The 24214-nt window shown below is 37.7% G+C and overlaps 1 protein-coding gene and 1 non-coding gene across 3 annotated transcripts in view; one reads left to right on the top strand and one right to left on the bottom strand.

Moving 5' to 3' along the window:
• The window catches only part of LOC128094032 (aldehyde dehydrogenase 1A1), a 127301-nt gene extending 104015 nt beyond the window's left edge, over nucleotides 1–23286 (bottom strand). Inside the window, exon 1 of one of the 2 annotated variants that reach the window (XM_052712080.1) lies at nucleotides 23140–23286. The gene's annotated coding sequence lies outside the window, so the exon portion shown is untranslated. The remainder of the gene's footprint in view (nucleotides 1–23139) is intronic. The other variant, XM_052712079.1, reaches the window with a different exon arrangement.
• LOC128095836 (small nucleolar RNA SNORA44) lies at nucleotides 10298–10427 on the top strand. The gene has a single exon (XR_008213434.1). It is a non-coding gene; the product is annotated as a small nucleolar RNA SNORA44 (small nucleolar RNA).
• Nucleotides 23287–24214: the final 928 nt, after the last annotated feature.

The raw sequence follows: 24214 nt of genomic DNA on the forward strand, positions 1-24214 counted from the left end.
CAGTTTACAAGCAGTAGTTTAGTTCAGATGCAATGTCAGTATGATGGTCCAAGTTGGAGAATTCACTCTGTGTAAAGGTCAGAAGAAGAAAAAAAGAAAGAAGGGGAGATATGCCAAATACAACATAGATTCGTCCCCAAACACTGTTATCTCCTACCGACAGTAGTCCAACAGCCTATGAGGTCACCTATTATCCCTATTTACCATAGACTCTTAGAATCTTTCATAGCAACTGCTCTAGACCTGCAGGAGTAAGAGCAGCTTGCTCAGCAGTCTGAAACTGCTGTAGAAATTTCTCCACCTGTTCTAGTTTGTGTCTCTATTGCGGTGATAAAACACTGACCAAAAGCAACTCGGAGGTGAGGGGGTGGGCAGTGAGGATTGATTTGGCTTACAAGTTCCAGTCCAGCACCCAGGGCACAAGGCAGGAACTCTAGGCAGAAACTGAAGCACAGGTCATAGAGAAACACTCATTTTCTGGCTTGCTCAGCTTGCTTTCTCATAGTCCCCAGGCCCACCTGTCCAGGGTTGGCACTTCAAACAGTACCATGGGTTAATCCAATGGAGATTATTTCCTCAAATGAGGTTCAGTCCTCTCAGGGGTGTCAAGTTGTATTGTTTCTACTGTCCCCCTTTTAATTTTGGTAAAATTACATCCATGCAGTCTTTGTAACCAGCAGCTACATATGATCTAACATATTCATACTCCATTCTATAGATACATGCTATTAAACTTTCCTTTCTTTGAAAAGTTTTTAGTGCATTTGTTAACACATTAATGATCTTGTGATAAATAATTTGATTGGAAAGTTTTTATAAAAACTTATTGATATGTTAAATTTGGGGGGTATATACTTCATTCCTACCAAGTTATATTTAAATCTTACAGATACATACTCTGTGAGGATATTTATTCTCTATATAAATTCTATGGAAATTAGCTTTTAGTACATAGAGAAAGCAATTCCCTAAATGATGGTTTAGTACTAAACTCGTTCCCATTTCTTCTTCTCTAGTCACATCCCTTCCACTTCCCCTTCATTCCCACTTCTTCCCCTCTCCCCTCCCTTCCTTTCCTCTTTCTCTTTTAATCTCTCATCTTTTCATGATAATAAAACAAAGAAATATGGGCTAGAGAGATGGCTCAGCTATGAACAGCATTTACTGCCTTTGCACTGGACCTCAAGAATTGTGTTCCTGCATCAGATGCTCACAGCTACATGTAATTCCAGTTCCGTTGATCTGACACCCCTTTCTTACCTCCACATGCACAAGTGAGACACACAGACAGACACATACAAATAGAAATAAAAAATACATTTAAAAAGAAGGGATTAGTTGTATAGTTATACATGTATTTCAGGAGCAGAAATTCTAACTAAACTGTCTGTGGGGAGAGATTTCTTTGAGTGTGGGTAGAGATAAGAACATCTGGGCTAGAGACTGCAGGAAATGGTGAGGACATTAACATCCCTATAAATGGAACTCTCCAGCACATAAGAAATTAATTCAGAATTTCTTGGGCTAGGAGAATAAATTTGAATTAAATATATTCTTCCTTAACAGAAATCAAATGTAAAATCTTAAAACCATCTGTCCTCTTTCTGATTGAATGTTTAAGTTAGGTACATCAAAATAAAAATGTCTAGCATGTTATTGGGTTGCCAGGCAACACTGATAATCTGAGACCTCATAACCAAGTGCCAGGAAAATGTTGGACCCAATGAATGTGTCCCCAAAGCAAGTGAGTCAGCATCAGCTATTTCAGGAAGTGTTTGAAGGAGCCACAAAAATCCCCAATGAAGACGAAACTATCTTTGGGCTTTGTTACTTTTCTCTTGCAATGCGACCGCTTATACCTCCTCTCCCTGGCCTTCAAATGAGATATAGTCAAGAAGCCAAGATGTATTCTGTTCCTTCCTACCGAGGTACTGACAGTGAAGCTAGCACATCCCTTCAGTGTGCTGAGACTGGGGGACCACACACTTATCCCCAGGGCAGAAGCCCATGGTCACAACCTCCCAGCTGGGAAGCAGGAGTCTCTTCTGGATCACTTCAGACTGCGGAGCAGGAGGAAGAAGAGAAAGCATGCCTGTGTTCCTGTACCTGGAAATGCTCCATGTAAATTGAAAAATCATGTTTTCTTCTTGGACAAAGGCCAGTTTCACCTGTAGTGGATGCTGGTTTTGTTTGTACCTTTGTTTTGTCCTCAGAGAACTGCTTTGAAATAGAATCTGTTGAAGACAAGAAGTTTTCTTTCTCTGTTTAATAAGCCTACACAGAACTCTTGTGGCTAAGAAACTTACACAAATGGAGATTTGTGCCTCTGCCCCACACATGAAGGTGTATTTGTTTAAGAGACTAGAACTTCAAGACTTGATTCCCGACAATGCTAAGATGGATGGACTGACAGAGACAAAGGACACTAAGAAATTATCATCTCTGACATTAGACCTGCCAAGAGTGAAGCTGAGCATGGATGACTATACTCATATTTAGGCACTGGCTGAAACATGATTTCTATTTTGTGGAATAGAAATTTGAGTTGTTACTGAACGAAGATGTCAAAACCAGCTGATTTCTGACTCAGAAAGTATTGAGGGGATGAGTATCAAGCAGAGAAGATCTGTTCTCTGTCAAAAGAACTAAATTAAATGTGGCAAATATTTCAGGTTTTTAATTTTTCAGAAGGTAGGACACTTACATTTTAAATAGTTTTTTGTCCTTGATATAATATCTATAGTTACTTTCTACGTGGGTGAACTGTGTTATTTGGGCTAGTTAAAAATATAGGTGTGCACTTTGCTTACCTAGATGAGGGAAATTTTGTTGCATTGTTACTGTTTAAAACATGATATCAAATTATAGAAACAGTTTAACAGTCTAAGGATCTTTTGTGGCTACTGAAGAATATTTGTTATAAAATTTAGTATTACAGAAATATTGAGGTAGAAATGCTATAAGTGTGTTACGTTATTATGGGATAAAACTTATACACTGACTAATACATTTGGTATCATAAAGGTCATGCAGTTTTGAAGTTATTTAGTCATTCTTTTTTTCAATTGCTAATAATCACAAATAAACTATTCTTTCTTTTTGTAGAATAATTTTATAACACTTTGTAATAGTCTAAAGTTAGTACCTGGTTATTCTAGAGAATATGGACTCATTAGAAATACTCAGTAAAAACTGCTTTAGACACACATGATTAACTTCCTTTCAGTTTTGGATCCATTATAAACTATCCTTTTTTTCCAGTAATAATTTTAGGCTCTTTGCATATTAGACCATAATTTTTTAGACAAATATATATATATATAATGCTATATATAAAATATTATTTGTAAAATACATATCAGCATACAAAATATCAATACATTTTATATTACATATATGAATAAAATATTATTGAATTTAAAAAATAATTGTTTCTTTTCCTTGGATGTTTCTGATAATCCAATCGTTATCTAATAATTAATAGATAAGTTTGTCTGTCACGGTTTGGTACCACAAGTGATGAACTGTGTATTTTGGCAGTATGTATTTTGTTACCATATGGATGAGTTCATTTTTAGAAAGAAATCTAAAGATAACTCTTAGTTATGCACCACTTCGTTCAACAGCAGTTTCTTGACATTTAATTTTCTTTGAAAAATTTTATTTTTGTTTCATAACATAGTTGTTTTCAAAAATATGGGACAAATTCCAAGTTTCATCATGATGAAATTTTTGCATTTGATCATCTTTTCTTTTCTTTGAACCCTGTAAAAAAACATTCTACAAGAAAATAAGAAACTTTAAAGTAGTTTAAGACATCTGAGGAAGAACTTCTCTAAAATCAAATATCCACTCCAGGTTTGGGAAATTTGTTTTGCCAACTCATGCTTTAACTTAACTTAAGCTTTAAAAACATAACAGCTTTAAATTTACAGAATTTTTAGCCAATATCTAATTCTGCTATGCATTATATTAAAAGGAGAGTAACTTAAAAATAACATATAGTGAGAAACTTGCTGTTTCTCAAAGCCCATTTAAAAATTGATCTTAGTTAAATTATCACTGTTACCTAAAGACAAACGGCAGCTTCTGAGGGCTGCATGCTTTCACTGTTCTATTTTTCTAATTCATTATTATTCACCAATACTTAGATTTCTGTCTTATTTGGATTGACTAATTTAATTAACCTGAGACTTGTGCATATAAGACTATGGACAAAAGATATGTGTAGATCCATGTTACCTCACGGTGAAACATATATCTTTAATCCAGTGGTTCCCAACCTTCCTAATGCTGGGACCCTTTAATACAGTTCCCCATGTTGTGGTTATGACTTAAACATAAAATGATTTTCACTGATACTTCATAACTGTAACTTTGCTACTGCTATGAATCATAATGTAAATATCTGATATGCAGGATATCTGATATGCAAACCCTGTGAAAGGTTTGTTTGACTGCCTAAAGGGGTCATGATCCACAGGTTGAGAACCAGTGCTTTAGTCAGTCAGAAGCCCTCAGTGAATGGTGCAGATGTTTAAAAGCACAGATTTGGAGCAGACTGATTCTGCCTTCGGCACTTATAAGGCGGAGGATCCTAGAACTGTCACTGTTTCCACTTGTGCTTGAACCTCTCACATATAAAGTAAGAATACCAGGAACAGCTTCTTCAGGCATCAGATTAGTTTAAATGCTTAAAGACCTAGGCAGAGCATGTAACACTCAGTGAGTTGCATGATAATATAAGCAAGTGTTTGCTGCTCTTTACTTGGCACATTTCTGTGCATTTATGGGAATGATTAAAGCACCCTGGAACAGCTGTCAAGATACCACAGTGAGAAATATACAATATTGATATCCAATTTTCTTTAAGCTGATTTTGTTTTTATGGTGTGTGTGTGTGTGTGTGTGTGTGTGTGTGTGTGTGTGTGTATGTGTATACATGTTCATATGTATGTATACCTGTGTGTGCAAGCATGCCTGCATATGTGTACAGAGAACAGAGGTAGATATCCTTGGCTCTCTCTCCATCAGCTAAGACTCCTAGCAACAGGGGAGAGGGTGTCTGAACTGGCCTTCTTCTGTAATCAGATTGGTGAGTACCTTAACTGTCATCATTGAACCTTCATCCAGCAACTGGTGGAAGTAGATGCAGAAATCCACAGCTAGGCATTGGACTGAGCTCTGGGAGTCCAGTGGAAGAGAGGGGAGGGAGATTATATAAGCAAGAAGATCAAGATGATGTTGGGGAAACCCACAGAGACAGCTGACCCAAGCTTGTGGGCGCTCATGGACTCTAGACCAACAGCTAGAGAGTCTGCATGGGACCGACCTAGGCCCTCTGCATGTGGGTGGCAGTTATGTAGCTTGGTCTGTTTGTGGGGCCCCTAGCAGTGAAAACAGGATCTGTCCCTGGCACATGAGCTGGCTTTTTAGAACCTGCTCCTTATGGTGAGATGCCTCGTTCAGCCTTGATGAAGGGAGAATGAGTTTGGTCCTGCCTCAACTTAATATACCATGCTTGGGTGACTCCCATGGGAGGCCTTACCCTTTCTGAGGAGTGGATGGGGCCACAGAAAGGAGGTGGGGCAAGGGAAGCTGTGGTTGGTTATGTAAAATAAATAAAAAATAAATAAAATTTGAAAATCTCATATTAATGTGTGCATAATTTGCATGTGCATATATATTTATATATAAGTTATATCAAATGCAAAAACCACTTTTTAAAAATACAAAGTATTTATAAAAATACATTTCTAATGAGGAAAGGTGGTCATGTTATACGTTAGAATAGAAGAGGGAATGTCTCTTCTCTCTTACAGGCATTTTTGAAAAAGAGAGAGACAGAGAGAGAGAAATTATTCATGAGACAGGCTCTGTGAGAAGGCAAGAAGTAATGGGGTAGAAGGTCTAACAGCAGGCAGAAGTGATTCCTCACCCTTGAGGTCTTAAGGTGCTATACAACATCTTTTTATGTAGGATGAATAGGTCTTCCTAATAGTTTTTTTTTTTCTCTTCATAATGTTACAAGTCAACTATTTGCTAACATGAAGAAAGTATTAGAACTATGTGAAAGTGGGGCCGGGCGGTGGTGGTGCATGCCTTTAATCCCAGCACTTGGGAGGCAGAGGCAGGTGGATCTCTGTGAGTTCGAGGCCAGCCTGGTCTACAGAGTGAGATCCAGGAAAGGCACAAAGCTACACAGAGAAACCCTGTCTCAAAAAAAAAAAAAAAAATAGAAAATCAAAAAAAAAAAAAAAGAGAGAGAGAGAGAGAAAAAAGGAAAGAAAGAAAAGAACTATGTGAAAGTGGTAAATCTTTGGGAAATGATGAAAAGAACCTACTAGGGCCAGATACACAAGTACTGAAGATTAGATTGTCCCTGTGTTCTGAGTCCCTTTATGGCTGAGGGGCTTCTATCCTCAGACACACATTTCTAATACCCCATATCTCTCTCTCTCTCTCTCTCCTCGTCCTCCTCCTCCTCCTCCTCCTCCTCCTCCTCCTCTCAGATTATGACACACACACACACACACACACACACACACACACTATATATATATATATATATATATATATATATATATATATATATATATATATACACACACACACCTACAGCTTATTTGCTTTAATTAAGCTGTAAAATTGACCTTACAAAAACTTATAACCATGTAGTACTTTGAGTTGCTTTAGTCAAGAAGACGTCAGCAATGGCTTAGTGTTTTGTCTCGGCTCAGATTTGACCTGGAGACAAATTACTGCCTTTGCCTAGTCTTAGATAAGATCAAAGCCTTCTCATAGAAGGAAGTACAGAGTGATTTTTCTGGAACCCTCTATAGTTTGGGCTTCACTGATCCCAGAAGAATTTGGGTAAATCACAGTGCTTCCTGCTCCTGTGAGCCATGCAACTTCTGTTATCAGATAACCATCTGCTTTAATATAAAACCTCAAAGTGCACAAAAGGCAGCAGCCTGTACTTATTACTGTCTTCACACTGCAGAGTCCACTTGGTCCCTTCTCAGCAGTCTTAGCACATGTCACACCAGCATCCGTGGCAGATTTACTTTCTCAAAGTCCAATTGTCCGTTTCCTTTGTGTTAAAGTATAGATAATCTTGGGGAAATTATTCAAACTCTGCAGAGAAGCTGTGGATTTGGGAGGTAATGTTGAAGGCTGCTGTGTTTTTCCACTCATCTGTGTGGTTATAATAGTGACTACAGGCCAATAAATGCCTTGCATCTCTCAGTAAGGAAGGGATTTTATTTATCTAACTTCATAATTCAATAACATAACAAGACTTTGAAACTAGGATAAAATGAAAAACAAAATGTTCTTTTTTAAAACTCTGTTATCTGCCCATCACAATCTGCCTGCCTAGAAACTTGCTTGTAGTCTTAGACTTAGGGACAAACAGTCTTGGTGTGGAAAGCCTCCTGAACACTCTGCTCCTCATTGAGGTGACTCCCTCTAAGAAGGAAAACCACTTCTGAAATCCAGGAGCTATGACAATACCTTCCTACTGTGGAAAGCTAGCATGGTACTGGCAGCTAGGATACGGCGTTCCCCTTCTGAACATGATTTCAGGAAAAGACAAATGCAGACAAAGCCACTCTGACTTTGATGGAACAAAACAACAATCAGAGCACTCTGTAATCAAATCCTAGCATACAAAAGCAAGCACATTATCCAAACCACAAAAAAGACCAAATACCTTTTCACTAATTACAGCTCTGGCTGTGTGCCATTCTTTTCTACTGCCTAGATAATAACTGTTAAATAGCCTAGTCATAGAATTGCCTTTACTTCCTGATCATAGCAGTCAATTCAGAACAAAAACACTACTTCTTTGAAATCTACTCAATGTTGCTAAGTGTAAATTCCACATCCTCAAAGCCTATTTATTGTCCCTGTTTTTGTGTGCTCCAATGCTTTGTCATAGCCAGGACTTGATGGCTTCAGTCATGAGAACAACTGGGCTCTGTTACAGTACTGGAGATCTTTGACTGGACTGATCTGATCCATCTACTTATTGGTTTGAGCTCACTACGTAAGGCAGCCATGTGCAAAGAACAGAGTCAGCAGCAGAAACTTTCTGAGCACCCAAGAAAGAGTGGTCTGGAAAGAGGGGTAGCGAAACACCACCAAAACCAGCTTTGAAGAGAGGGATTGAGAATTAATAAGCATGAATCACAGGAAAAGCCTGAAGGTAGGTGACTAGAGTGCCAAGGATAATCATCCATGGATTCCTTCACTATCCAGCTAGTCAACTAGAATTTACTGAGGGTCAAATATGTGCCTGGCATGGGGAACCCAGGATGCGTGGACAGATACAGGAAATACTGCTCTTTCCTTCAGCTACCTTACTATTATGATAGCAGATAGAAATGAAATCTATACAAATAATTGCAGAGTTAGAAAGTATCACTGTATCTGGTGCTATTGATAAATGAGGGTCTGAGAAACCATGCTAAAGAAGAATGGCTAATGATGATCTCCTCGGGTAAGAGGCTTTGGGATAAGAACTGAAGAATGAGAGCTAGCTGAGTGAAGAGGTAGGTAAGGAGCATCCAGGAAAATAGAAGATATATTAATGGATTTATCAACCCTTTCCATAAGCTCCCATAAAAATAGAAAAGAAAATACCTGCTATCGGGATTACCAGGTCAGGAGTATCCTGAGCCCAAACGAGGCAAAATACAAGAAACTGTACATCAATATCCCTGATAAATACTAATGCAAATTCTCAGCCATGAGTTGGTAACATAAAGAGAATAGCATAGTAAAAGTATTATAAGCCACTGCCAACTAGGATTTATCACTGTGTTGTGAGAATGATTCCACACATAAAAACATTCAACATACTATATCATATTAACAGAATAAAAAAATAAACCATTTGGCTGTGTCAATCAGAGTGGGAAAGGCATTTAGTGGTCAATTCTTTCTTATGTTAAAAACCATCAACACACTGGAAATCAGAAAATAACTCACCATGTTAAAGGTCACACATGCAAACCTTGTAACTGTCATCACATTCTCTAGTGAAGGACTGAAAACTCTCCCACCAAGAGAAAGAACAAAATAGAAATGACTATTTTTGTCCTGTCTGCCTCTCAGAGGAAAATTTCTAGTAAGAGGCAGGGGAGAGAAAGTCGCTAAATTCCAAATGAAGAGGAATCAACTATTAACATGTATTATTGTGCAAATAAAGATAACCATATATATCTACCCCCCAACTACTAGTAGTAATCATAAATTCAGTTAGCAGCAGGATGCAAAATCATCAGGAAAAAATCAACTGTATTCCTGTGTACTGACAAATAATCCAAAAAGATTAAGAAAATAATTCAATATGAAATAGCATCAACAACAAACTATATGTAAGAATAAACCTAACAGAAAGTAAAAAAAAAAAATTGTGTGCTAAAAACCACAAAATCTTGCTGATGAGAATTAAAGAGGACATAAATGGAATGACTATGTTAGTTAACTCAAACTATATCAAAAACTTACACATGCAAGAGCTGAAACTTACATAAATATAAGTGTGTGTGAATGAGTGTGTGTTTGTTTGTGTTAGGGAAAATCTCATGATATTGGATTTAGCAATAATGTCTTTCTTATGACGCCAGAAGATCAGGATAGGAAAGAAAAACGTAAATTACCTATGTTGTTCTGGAATAGTTGGCAGATATTTTATCTTGGATCTCGTGTATTTATTGGATATTAGTCCATCCAAGCATTTTTTTTTTGTTGTTTTGTTTTGTTTTTTTTTTTTTGGTTTTTCGAGACAGGGTTTCTCTGTGTAGCTTTGCGCCTTTTCCTGGAACTCACTTGGTAGCCCAGGCTGGCCTCGAACTCACAGAGATCCACCTGGCTCTGCCTCCCGAGTGCTGGGATTAAAGGCGTGCGCCACCACCGCCCGGCTTCCATCCAAGCATTTTTATATCTTCATGATTCAATTTAGAAGGGAATGCTGCTTTTAGGAACTTTTGTCATTATGTAGAGATTATCAAAAATTTTGACATATGAAACTCACATATCATTTTGCAGTGCTTTTATATCCAAGTCATCATCATTTTTAAAGTTTTTTTTCCTTATTAGCTATTGGGTTTCCTCTACACAGGGACAGGACAATGACTCCTTCCGTACCTAAGCTCAGTTGTACTCAGCTAGCCATTGGGCATATGTCTTCTCTGAAGCATTAGATCACCACTGATGACTTTTCTGATCAGAAAGTTCCTGGTGGGGATGAAGACGATTTAGTAGTTAGAAAAGTATTCAGGAAATAAAGTACCATGTTTCTAAGGGCTATGACTGGCTGTGGACATGGGGTCTCCAACTGCATGCCAGAGAAACTGGAGGGACTTTGACAGCCCAGGCCAGCACAGTGCCTGCAGCTGCCATTCGGCTTTCCTCTATATGTTGGGAAAAAGGCTGGACCGTGGTGGCGCATGCCTTTAATCCCAGCACTCTGAAGGCAGTGTTTTTGTTTAGTGGTACAGCTCAAATTCCTAAGAGAATGCAATTGGCAGACAAGTGATAAATAGGTGACAAATTTTGTTTATTAGTATCATATAAAAAGATAACAGGATTGAGGCAAAGAGATTAATTTCTTACTACTAAGGTCATAAATTTTGACATTGAGTAGTGGAGGAAAACTAATTTTTAAGAACCGAGGCACTGAACACTGAAGAGTGGAAAACCTTGACCTGAAACTCTCTGAATATATCCAGTGAGGAAAAAAAAGAAAAGCAAGCCCGCTGGGGATTCAAGGTTGTGTGTGTGGGATGAAAAGGACAACATTTAAAAGCAATGGGCATTCAGCTGTAAAGTACACTTTGGCTGATGAGAGATTAGGCTCCTGCTAGAGCCACATAGTTGAGGGACAGTTCAGAGACAGATTAGAGTTCAGGAAACAGGGCAGCATTGGGGACTTTTCTTTTTGGTAGAGTTGATAAATGAAGTCCTGGGTTTGAATAAGATCTCTTGCAGGATAAACTTCAAATGCAGTGAGGAAGAGTGTAGAGAGCTGACTGAAAAGATGCCTATTCATTCAGTTTGGTCTTACATACTATTCTTTTTTAAAATTAAATTGTTTCCTTGCTGCTGAGCTGTTCTGAATTTTTTATAAATTCCCATCTACTCTAATGTGGGTTTTGAAAACATTTCCTACCATTCTATAGTTTTACTCCTCACTCTATTATTATGTCCTCTGCTGAGTAAACTTTCAGTCCAGTGTAATCTCATTTGTCTATTTTTGCCTCTGTTGCCTGTGGTGTTGAGAGCTTAGCTAAAAGGTGTTGCCTGTACCAATGTCCCGAAGTGTTTCTCAGTTCTTAGTATTTTCACAGAGTCAAGTCTTATGTGCAAATCCTCAATCCACTGTTCCTTCTGCATGTGCTTATTCAGTGTCTCTGCATCATTTACTGAAGAAATTCTTCTGTCCTCACGGTGTTCTTGGTGGACTTGTAAAACACCAGTTGGTTATAAGTATGCTGACAAAGCTCTGGGCTCTCCTTCCATTTCCTGTGTTCTGTGTGTATTTTTTTTTCCGTCAATGCATGTTATATTGGTTACTATCATTTGTAGTTTATTTTAACACCAGATCCTCTGAAATCTCCACTTTTATTTCCGCTGATTGAAATCATTTTGGGTATTTGGGGATATTCTATGGTTCTACATGTGCCTCAGCATTGATTATCTTTTCTCTATACCTGTGAAGACAGGTATTTGAAGTTATATAGTAAAGATCTCAATGAGTCTCAGACCCACAGTATACTATGCATCTACGGACATTTTAACAGCATCAGTTCTTCTAGTCTATGAATGAAGAAACCTTGCTATTTGTTTAGATTTTGGGCATTTCTGACAGAGAGAGAGAGAGAGAGAGAGAGAGAGAGAGAGAGAGAGAGAGAGAGAACAGATGATTTAGAGACAACATTTAACTCTAACCATCAAAAAAACACAAGTCAAAACTGTATTGCAATATCACCTCATATGAGATAGGATATCTATTGCCATAAGGTAAGTAACAAATGCTGGTAAAAACACAGAGAAAGGGGAATCCATCCACTGTTGGTCAGAATGAGAATGAGTAGCCCGTTATGAAAACAGTAAGGAGATCCCTCGAAAAGTTAAACTACCCCATAGTCCAGCAATCTTACTAGTCTCCAAAGGAAACCAGATGTCAGAGAAACATCAGCACTCCTTGTTTAGTTCAGCACTATTTACAGGAGCTAAGACATGGAATCAACATAAATGTCCATCAGTAGCAGAGTGAACAAAGAGAATGTGACAAATATACACAGCAAAACATTTGTCAGCCTTACAAAGAAGTCACGGAGCACTTTGCTCTAAATGAGTTAAGTCACGCAGAGAGAGACAAATTGGGCATGCCCTGGCTCACATGTGGAATCCAGACCCATTGATCTTGTAGTCAAGAATAGAGTATTGTGGTCACTTAGAGATGGGAGGGAAAAGGGAACCATGTATCAACTAAAAACAAATAAGTCGGGGAGAACTGACCTTAGGCCTTCTGGCCCATTCATATCTTTATTTATTCCACACATAGAAATTAAATATTGAATAATAAGCATGGCGTGAAGATTCTGGGAACTCACAATGCAGTGGGGAGACAAAGCAGACAGAAAATATTTACACACCATTTTATATAAATAAGTCGGCAAAGATTCAGTCAGTTGTATACCTGAACTTAGCAGATCTGATCATCTTTCTGACAAGCTTCATTCTTATCTGAGAATTTATTATGCCTAAATACAGGACATTGATTAAAATCTATGGGCCAATTAAAACAGTTTTGCTTGCCAGATTTACCTGGCAGCTACCCACACTGTCAAATCAATCAAGAGGAGGCCCTTTGTCATTCCTAGAATGTAAATTACACCATTTCAGTAAGGACTGTGTTAGTCTTATGAAAAGCTGATTAAACAATTTGTTAAAGACTAGTGTTCTAGAGCAGTCCTTGCACACTGTAGACCACTCTTGCTGGTATGTCCTTTATTCATGTCACAGATAATGGCAGAGCCTCTGTGACAGGGTTGAAGCTCTGTAGAAGGTGAGCACATCAAGTAGAAACTTCCCCAGGCAAGAAAAGACTTGAGATTGTTGCCAACGAAAGGAAGAGCTCTGGTATCTAACAAGACTAGAATGTTGTCAGGGACTTCTGTATAATTCATGAGAAAGGTACCCATGGGAGAAGCAATTTCTAGAAAAGTCTTTTCCTGTGCGTATTGCTGGGAGATGGAACAGACATGGCCAAAGTAGCCTTGATAATAACTAACATGAAGAATAAGATATGTCACACTTTCAAATGATAGTAATAACACCTAAAAGCAGGAGAAAACTAAAACACTTAAAACAGCAGTATGTAGGTTTTCTTAATCATATCACAATAAATTATTTATCTTCTCTATACTATATGCATCGGTAACACATATATTTGAGAATTCTTTTCTTAGCCTTTAAAAATATTTATTTTTATTTATTTATTTTTATTGTATGTGTTTGCCTGCATGTGTTTAAGTGTAAAAGATGCACGTCAGGTACATGCTTAGCCATCCATAAAAAGGAATCTGACCCTTTCTCAACTGACATTGTAGGCAGTTTTGAGTTGTCATATGGGTGCTGGGAACCAAACCAGGTCATCTATAAGAGCAATAGATGTTCCTAACTGCTTCACCATCTCTTCAGTCCCTGTTGATGTGTTTTAAATCACACTGATTAAAGAAGAAATTATAAAAAAAAAATCCTATGTTTTTACATCCTGTTTGGTTATATTTGTAATTCCAGATTCCAGCAGTTATCCCAAAAGTCATTCCAAATAACCCACTACACCATCTGGGCAGGTTGTATTTATAGCCAGTGAAAAGGGGAAAAAAGTAGAATATGTAAAACAGAAGCGCAGAAGCCTGAGTTATTAGGGCTTTGATCTGTTGTACTTGAACATAATTTGAAGAATGGACCACTTGAGATTGGTAGAAACTCAGCTATTAAAAACAAGGTTAGGATATACATCAAGTTAGGTTACAGTTCACAAGTATAAAGTCATTTTTAACCTGTTTTGCACACAGAACACACACACACACACACACACACACACACACACACACACACACACACACACACACGACACTACATGTGGCAATTTAAGATACTTTCCAAGCACTGGTCATGACCGCTAGTGAGCAAACTCCAAGTATTTGAAAGCAGCAGCTACAATGTCATTTCTTCTGAGTCTTCACTTCCCAAAAGTCCACAGGTTTTCTGGGACTCAATACTTACCATGTGTAGTAGCACCTGATGTGTGCATCTTTTTGCTAGTATAGAGTTGACAGAAATGAATCTGGTCACTACCTATTCTTCTCCTCACAACCCCACACTATACTGAGAAATCATACATATTTTGAGGGAGTTCTCACATTGACCAATCAAAATCATGTCAGCTGTGATTTCGAAAAAGTACACAAACAAAATTTTGAGTAAAGGAGACACCTTATAAATGTATGTTTCTTATGGAACTTATATATGACCTATTTTCATTGAAGGACACTCATGACAAAATATCAGTAATAGCTTATCATATAAATTGATTGTTATCTTACATTTTTGATTTACATGATAAGATTAGAGACGTTATCACTAAACAATCCTAGCTAGTTCTTAAAAGGCAGAAACTGGAAGATCTCTACTTTGGTCCCTGCCTGAATGAGATAGTCAAACTCTGTCTCAAAAAAAAAAAAGAGAACTAAAACCTAAAACAAATCAAAATATTAAGCCAAACTATATGATGCTTTGAAAATATGTAAGTTATTTGTAGGGTTTTTCTTATTTATTGTGACTAATACATAAAATTTTCATTCTATTCTGTCTGTTCTGCTAACCCAGTGGATCTTGTCACATGTCCAACAGTAGGGTATTAGATGGAAGTCATCACTTTTGCAGAACTGAATTTTATTAAAACATTTGCATTATGTTCCTTAGAAAGTGGCCAGTGTTGACTGAAATAACACTGAATAAAAAGTGGTTTTAATATTCCAAAAATACTAAAACTAACACCTTAAAATAAGTAAAAAGAAAAGAAAAAGCAAATAAATGCCGGTAAATTGGCTCAGCAGGTAAAGGTGCTTGCTGCCAAGTCTTAAAATCTGAATTTGATGCCTAAGGCCCACATGATAGAATGAAAGAACTGACTCCAGAATGTTGTCTTCTGATCTCCGCAGGGTTGCATAATGGCACATGAACGTAGTAGCAATCGCAAACACACTCTCTCTCACACACAAACACAAAATAAATAAATATAAGATTTTTAAGCAGTATAATAAGGAAAACTGCAATAAACAATGCAAAGAAGTAAAATTCAAACAGATCTCTGTGAGTTCAAGGCCAGCCTGGTCTACAGCGTGAGATCCAGAACAGGAACCAAAACTACACAGAGAAACCTGTCTTGAAAAAAAAAAATGAAGAAAAAAAGCTGTCATTAAGAAGCATTGACTAAATGTTCTCTGCTTAACTGTGGATACAGTGTGATTGGCTGCTTGTGGCTACTGCTGCCTTTACTGCCTCTCTATGGTGGACTGCACCTCAAATTCTGAGCCAGAATCAACTCTCCTCAAATTGCTTTTATCTGGGTGTCCTATCAAACCCAGAGAAAAAGAAACTAAGATATGAGATAACATATACAAGCTGAGAATCTCCCCAAAGTGGCAGAAACTACATATTTCCGGCATAATACTTCTAAATTAAATAACATGCACATTAATATGATTTATTAAAAAACCCAAACTAGATGCAGACCTCTCAAAACGTATATTTTCTAAGTGGAACTGTTGTGGGTTTGAAAGAGAAATGTCTCCTGCAGGCTTGTGTTCTTGAACACTTTGTCTACAGTTGGTGGGTGGTGCTGTTTGGAAAAATGATGAAACCTTTAAGAGGTACAGCCTTGCTGAAGGAAGGACGAGTATGTCATGTAGGGTGAGCTGTGAGGGTTTGTAGGCTTCCCTACTTCATTTTTTTTTTGTTAAAAAAAAACTAACCAGTGTACTGTGTGTGGATGAAAATGTGATCACCCACCTTTCTGTTCCTGAAGCCATGTTTTCCATGACAATTGCCATACCCTCCTCACCATGATGCACTCTATCCCTTTGGAACCAGAAGCATATAAGCCTTCTTCTCCTTTACATTGTTTTGACTTGAATACTTTATCACAGCAACAGAAAAGTAACTAATACAAGCAATAACAAAAATATTTGAAGTTCTATGAAGAATTTAACTAGAGGTAAACTGTCAGTGTTGGTTACATGCAGTTCAAGTTTAACCCGGGCTCTAGATTTTATATCTGAGACGTGGCTCAGGGAGAACCTTCATGTTTAGATTTGTAGAAATGACTCAATGAGGAAAGTGCTTGTAGCACAAGCATGAGGATCTGAGTCTGATCTCTCAAAATCCATATGGAAAAGCTGGGGTGAGTTGGGGAATGCAGGGCACACATAATCCCAGTGTCGAGAAGGCAGATACAGCAAGTTTCCCAGGATTTGCTGAACACCTTCTCTAGCCCAGAGTCAGGATGAGTGAGAGACCTTGCCTCAAAGCAGAAGTAGAATGGGTGAGAAAGACACCTGTCATCAACCTTTGGCCTCTGTACACATAAACAGAGGAATACAACATACACATGTACACATGCACACACAGGATGAGATAGAGATCACATAGATAGATAGGCAGACAGACAGACAGACAGACAGAAAGTTACAAGGGGAGAGAGAGAAGATTCATATTCAGTAGAAATCAGTTTCATTAAAAAATTCATGTATAGCCTCTTTAATCAACCACTCTTAAATTTTCATCAAAAGAGTAAATGTTTCTGTTGATTTCTAATTCACTTTTCACTTTACCAAATAGCTTTACCATGGGAACACTTTACCATGGGAACATGGCCACCAACCAGCTACCAAGACACTGAACTTGGCTGTTTCAGAAACTTAGCTACACATACTGATGGTGATTCTCTTTAGCAGGGAGTAAATGTATTCTTGCTTACTTCAAAACTTTCATATACTGGCAAAACATCAATTTATTGAATTGAGCTTTTTAAAAAATGCTATTCCCCTAAATGATATAATTAAAATTCTTTGGCAAAACATGCCTTATATAAGAGACTCATGCTACTCCCTAAGTAGGAAGAATAAGAGAGCATGAACTTATGAAGTATACATATTAAGAAAGGGCAATCTAAAGAATAAATACTGTTAATAAAAATAGAACTCAGCTCTTCTTTTGGAAGACTTAGAACAGTAAATAACACAAAAAAGCCATCTTCCGGTAATGGGTGAGTCCTTCTTAGAAGAGAGGATCTAGATAACTTCTTGTAGTGGTTTTCAGCCCACTGAATAGATTCATGCTATCCTGAAGTCAAATCTAGATCTAGTAGCACAAACACAGTAATTACTATAATGGACAATTAATCATTAAAATTGTCTTTAGAAAGCAGAGTAGCTTTTATTTAATCTAAGAAAATGCCAAATATTCAAACATTATAATTTTTAAAGCCCCAAAAAAGAAAAGAGAATTCCAGATTACTTATTTCTAAAATATTTACAAGCAATATATGAAGATTGAATTATAAAAACATTTTTTCTTTGCAATTATTGAAAAAAATATTTGAGGGAGATATTTGACCACGTGTGTGTGTGTGTGTGTGTGTGTGTGTGTGTGTGTGTGTGTGTGTGTGTGTGCCTGAATCCAACACAAACAAACAGGATCCGTCCTTTGACTGTATGCAAGAAATGCACCTTAATTTCAAGGAAAGACATCATCTTAGAATAAAAGGAAGGGAAAAGATATTCCAAGCACACGGATCAAAGAAACAAACTGGTGTGGCCATTTTAGTATCTGGCAAAATAGACTTCAGATCAAAAGCAGAAAAGAGAGAGAAGGACACCACATATTCATCAAAGGGAAAAATCGACCAAGCGAACATTGCAGTTCTTGAAGTCTAGCCACCAAATGGAAGGACACCAAAGATCATAAAGGAAACACTGTTATAGCTTAAATCACTTATTGACCCTCACGCATTGATAGCTGGAGACTTCAGTACCCCACTTTTAACAATGGATGACTCATCCAGACAAAATCTAAACACAGAGAGAATAGATATGCAGATGTTATGAACCATAACATTTTATGCAAACATAAAAGAATATATGTTCTTCTTAGCACCTCATGGAAAGTTCTCCAAAATTGACCACATACTGGAACACAAAACAAGTTGCACCAGATACAAGAAAATTGAAATACTAACAGCACTCCATCTGACCACCAAGGATTAAAGTTGGATATCAACAGGAAACTTACAAACACATGGAAAGTGAACAACTCACTACTGAATGAAAAATGAGTCAAGACAGAAAGAAAGAAATTGAAGACTTTCTAGAATTGAATAAGAATAAATACACAGCATACGTAAGCTCACAGGGCACAATGAAGGTGGTTCTAAGAGGCAAGTTCATAGCACTGTGTGCCTACATTAAAGAAGAAAAAAATGGAGAGATGTGGTGATATTTTATTTGTGCTGAAATGTGGTGATATTTTATCTGTATGTTAATAAATAAAGTTTGCCTGGAAATCAGAAGTCATAGCCAGCCATAAACAGAAGTCAGGCGGTGGTAGCACAGGCCCTTAATCCAATCACATGGCAGGCAGTGTCTCTGTGTGTTCAAAGACACAGCCAAGCATGGTGACACATGCCTTTAATTCCAGTACCAACCATAGAGACCTGGAGGTCTGTATAGACAGGCAGTGATGAGGAAGTGTGGTGGCTGGGCTAAGAGCCAATAAGAAGGCAGAACATCAAGGCAATAAAGGCACAGGTTAGACGGGAAGAAGTTGATTCTCTTGGGAAGCTATGGCGATATGGTGAGCTAAGGTTAACTGGTGGCTATCACCATTTCTCTGATCTCTATGACTTGTGCGTCTGTATTTGACTCTGTGTTTCTTATTTAATAAGACTGTTTAGAAATTCTTCTAAAGAGAGATCTCATACTAGTAACTTAACAGCACACCTGAGAACTCTAGAACAAAAGGAATAAATCACACCCAAAGGGGGTAGATAGCAAGAAATAATCAAGCTCAGCGCTGAAATCAATACAATAGAAACAAAAGAAAATACAAAATGTCACTGAAACAAAGAGTCAGTTCTTGGAGAAATTTAATAAGAGTGACAAACAATAATCCAAATTAACTAAAAGTTGGAGAAGGAAGATCCAAATTAATAAATTTAGAGATGAAAAGGAAGACATAACACCAGACACTGAGGAAATCCAGAGAATCATAAGGACATACTCTAATATCTGTGTTCTACTAAATTGGAAAATCTAAAAGAAATGGATAATTTTCTTAATAGATACCACTTACCAAAGTTAAATCAATATCAGAAAAGCAATTTAAACAGAACTATAACTCCTACTTAAACAAAAGCAGTAATTAAAAGTATCCCAACTAAAAGAAGTTCAGTGCTAGATGGTTTTAGCACAGAATTCTATCTAGCTTTCAAAAAAGAGCAAATGCCAATACTCCCTCAAATTTTTCACAAAATTAAAAAAGAAGGAACATTGCCCAATTCATTTCCAGGAAATACATTCGAGAGTCGTCAGCAGGAGAAATTCACAGTAAGTGATGAGATGCATGTATGGACTATGAAGAGTAGATCTGAGGGAAACGCCAGAGTACCTACTCCAAAATCAAGAATGGAAGAAAGGGAGCAAGCACAATCAAGTTCACAAAAGCAAGTGTGTTTTAAAGGCTAAATGGGCATATTTAGGTATACAATGTAGATTGAAAAGCACATATTAGATAAAAAGAACAGAAAATACTAAAATTGTCACACTTTCTGATGTGTTTTGTTGGGTTTTGTTTGTTTGTTTGTTTGTTTGTTTGTTTGCTTTTGAAACAAAGTTTCTTTTTGTAGCCTTGGCTGTCCTGAAACTCACTCTGTAGATGAGGCTGGCCTCAAACTCGTAGAGATCCACCTGCCTCAACCTCCCTAGTGTTGGGATTAAAAGCATGCACCACCATGGCCAGTCACTATACTACACTTTTAAACTTAAAATTTGGTACAAAATTCTGTGTCCATATTGATAAGAAGAAGAGAGAATCAAAGCAGATATAATAGAAAATCTAAAAGTTTGCTTTGTCTACTGACTCTGGAAAGTCAGCCAAGAGTCACAGATGATACTGAATGGCTGATGTACAGAGCTCACACAACAGTGTGATTGGGTGTTTATACTTGGAAGATAACTCGATAATCAGAGTGGACTATGGAGACAAGATCTTCAGACACAAAACATGATGTAAGCATTAGCTATCGACACTACAAACACATCCAGCATTCTGACTCATTGGGCCTTCTTCTATTTGCAGTGGCAGTATGGTAAGCCAAGAGTCTCATCTGTGATTAAATGAGGTTTAAGCAGGAGCATGTGAGTGACTTACTTGTGAATTACTTCCCTAATTATAGAATTGTACATATGTGACTTTCATCTTTTTCTTGCTTTAATTACGGATGCAATGATTAAAGATGCTGTAGCCATATAACAATCAAGAGGAGCTATAAAGAGTAGCAGAAACATACTCCAAATGTCACAGGACTGCAGGGTCAACAGAAACTGTCACTTACCATTAGTCATTTTGTCAAGTTAAAATATAAACTCCAAGTTTTAAGCCATTTTAAACTGCATTGCTGTTATTATTAATGATTCCTGAGTACCATCACAACTAAAACAAAAAACTAGTGATATAATCTAGGAAATATTTCATGGGAATCCTACCAAATGAGGAAATGACAATTTGGAACAGAGCGACCAAACCTATAAAATACATCATGGTTGAATCTCAAGGGTCAAGGAGATGTAAGAGGGATTAAAGATTGAAGGGCCATTCTGAGGTTCCAGTTCATGAAGAGTTCTTTTTATGGCTGATCCCCTACTAATCATATCTCATTTATTAATCACAAAGTTATTTTAATCCTCCTAACCTTTTCAAGTGTTTTGTTCAGTTTTACAGCTTTTCATTCATATTCCTGTTCAGTAACCCCACATTTCCACTTTCAATATATTTTAAATATCACATTTTTTTGTAAAGCTTCCTTTCAACTACTAAGCCATCAAAGCAGAATATTCTTGTCTGAAAACAAAAATACCATTTTCTGGATAACTTTGTAACAAGTGTTGTTTTGCATATATTATCAGTTTAACTATTTTAACTGGCTGGGGTAATTATGGTGAGATGGTCTCACTTCACTCAAGGCCCCCCCTCCAATCATTGTTCCATTATGGGCTACACCTTTGGTATATGAGCCTTTCGGTTGAAGACACTTCATATCTAAACCACATCATTCTGCCATTACACCTTGCATTCATAAACATCTTACACACAAAAAAAAATACACATAAAGAGCTCATATCATCTTAGATTTTTTTTCATTGTTAAAAATTCCAAGTCTTGAGTCTATTCTGAGACTCGTGGCATACTATTAGCTCTGGAGCCATGTAAGATTGAAAACAGCAAGGTACCTTCAACATAAACACTGGTGGAAGATGGTAAAAGTTTCCACTCTGAAGAGATGAATAGGAGCCTAGAAATGTGGGATGCGGCAAAGCAAGACTTAAACCATCAGGGCAAATATGAGACCATGTTGGTATGTATCTGACATTCAGGAAACATGGTAAACAAGCAAACTATGTGCCCCTAAATGTCTCATAATCCTTATTCCTGTGTCCAGGTAGGCTGTAGCTCATAGGGATTCTCCTTGTTGTAGACTTTGCTCACCAAGTGCTTTTTTCTATAGCAGACTTTCCACATCCTTGGAATCTTCATTTCCTGGCATCTCCACTCAATGTTTGGCTTCAACCTCACAGCTTCATGCATCACCCGACTCTTTTAAAGTGCCTAGTATGCTTTGTCTGCCATGATTATTACTGAAGGAATGATTTTCTTCTTAAACAATGGGAATGTAAGGCAATTCTCATTGCCTTCTCCTAACAAGCTTTACTTACTACTACCTCAGGTTTATAAGTGGACCACAATATAGGTATCTTCACATGCTGCTTGCTATGCCTCCTTAATATACATCAGTTAATTTGCTGTTGGGTGAATTGTTTCAAGGAGAGACTTCACTGAAAAAAAAATTCAGAGTGAAGTTTTTTCATTTATAGAATATGACAGAATTAAATGACAGTTATAAAAGATAAAAGTTTTTGTCAGTGGTTCAAGCAATTCTGAGGCTCTATAAGCCCTGCTCAGTGTTTTTGGATGCCCAGCTTACAGAGTTTAGATATTCAGGAACCTATGTTTTAGAAATATGGTGATGTAGTTCAGAATCTGAAGGTTATCATTAAGGCGACTTGTTAATTTAACATTCATTTTGGAGACTTGCTTTCCTTTCTGTGTGAGAATGTTTTGGCTACTGAAAATCATTTCTGGATACTGTCATTAAAAGTTGACTTTGAAACCTCAAATACACACCAAACCCCAAACTCCAAGTTTAGAAAAGAAAAAAAGCCTATTATGTAAGTTGCAGCTGCCCTGACAGGAGATAGTAAAAATATCACAAGTCATTTACTCAGTCACATCCTAAAAACATGAAATTTATCCAGATACAGCAAAAGCACTCTTAGCCAAGTAGAAATTATTTGTTAAATCAATGCTTTGACTCTACTATGCAGAATTGAACTTTTAATTTTAGAGCTACAGATATGCACAGTTGGTGTGAACACCTAAAAAAATCTACTAACCCAGCTGAGAACATAGATCTACGTTCCTTTCAATGTAACAGTCATCTTCCTTCTCTTGCACTGGCAGAGGCCACGGGAGGATTAATTTCCAAAGCCTACAATTCAGGCGATTTTATACAGAGGGACTCTGAAGCTCACAGCAAACAGACATCTTGGCTCTGCTCTTCCTGATACCCTTCCTGGCTCCTGCTCTGAACTTCTCGACCCTGCCTGTTTATCACCAGCTAATTAAACATGATTTTATCTTTCAACCTCCTTCCTCCTTCTTGAGACTGTGGTCAATTAAACCTCTACCCTTCCTCCCAATTCTTCTCTCCAGATATCATACCTCTCACTGGCTCCACTCATGGGGGCATTTCCCAGCTTCCTTCTGGCTGTAGAATCCACTTCGGCCCTCTTTCCTGTTCCCAAATTTCCCATCAAGCCCCAGACTCCTCCCCACACAGTTCCATCCAACCCTCAGCTTGTCTTCCAGGCTTGGATGTTCTCTTTCGGCCATTCCCCCAAGCAGGCTCAGTTCTGGGCTCTGTCTCTGTTGTGAGAAAGACAGTTCCAGTTTCTTAGGACATACTCAGCTTTGCCAAAATTCTCTGTCTTTAGATGCCTCCTCCAGTTTCCCCACTGAGAAAGATGACATTTTTAGGCCCAAGTTTTTCAGAGTGGGGATGAACAAATCCATTAAAGCTGATGATCAGCCTTTGAAATTGCTTTTCCTTTAAGAAATTCTTCCACCTGGAATGTCCTGTCACATTAAGAAGATGTTAAAAATGCGTTCGTCCCAAGAGGATCAAATTTAGTTGATCTTTGTGCATGGTGGAATTATTTAACAGCTCGCAAGACAGAGCTGATGTATGTGTCTAGGTTTCTGAGCCCAAGCAGATACTGTCCCCTGGTTTGTTCTCACATACCTTTTTTCTGAAGGACTTAAGATTTGTGTCACCTTCCACCCCTTGTCCTCAGCTGTAGTTCACCCCACATTGACAGAGACACAGTGTGCCTTCATAGCTTTCCAAGACAGTTGCAGAGAAAGTTGGCAATATAACAAGACCTGGAAGACTGCCAAAGAAAGGTTGATAAAGAGAACTAGAAAGACTCAGACTAAAGGGAGCAATGCCAGCTGACTGGTCCTAGAGACCCAGGGAAGGACTGGTGGAAGTATCCTGAATGCCTTGCTCTGGCTTCTGTCCTGTTTTTCCTCTTACCTGTATTTGCAAAAGTATGAATCTGGGCTTGGCAATCTTCCAGTCAATGAGGAAACTGGGTCATGAGAGATTGTAACTTAAAAAAAAAATGTTTCTTTATAAAGACAGAAAGGTAGTGGTGGGAAATAGTCAACTTCCTAATGAGATAGTATCTTTCTCGTGAAACACACACACACACACACACACACACACACACACACA

The sequence above is a fragment of the Peromyscus californicus genome, unplaced genomic scaffold (genome assembly GCF_007827085.1).
Source record: "Peromyscus californicus insignis strain IS unplaced genomic scaffold, ASM782708v3 Scaffold_4__1_contigs__length_199733344, whole genome shotgun sequence".
In the NCBI taxonomy this organism is placed as follows: Eukaryota; Metazoa; Chordata; class Mammalia; order Rodentia; family Cricetidae; genus Peromyscus; species Peromyscus californicus.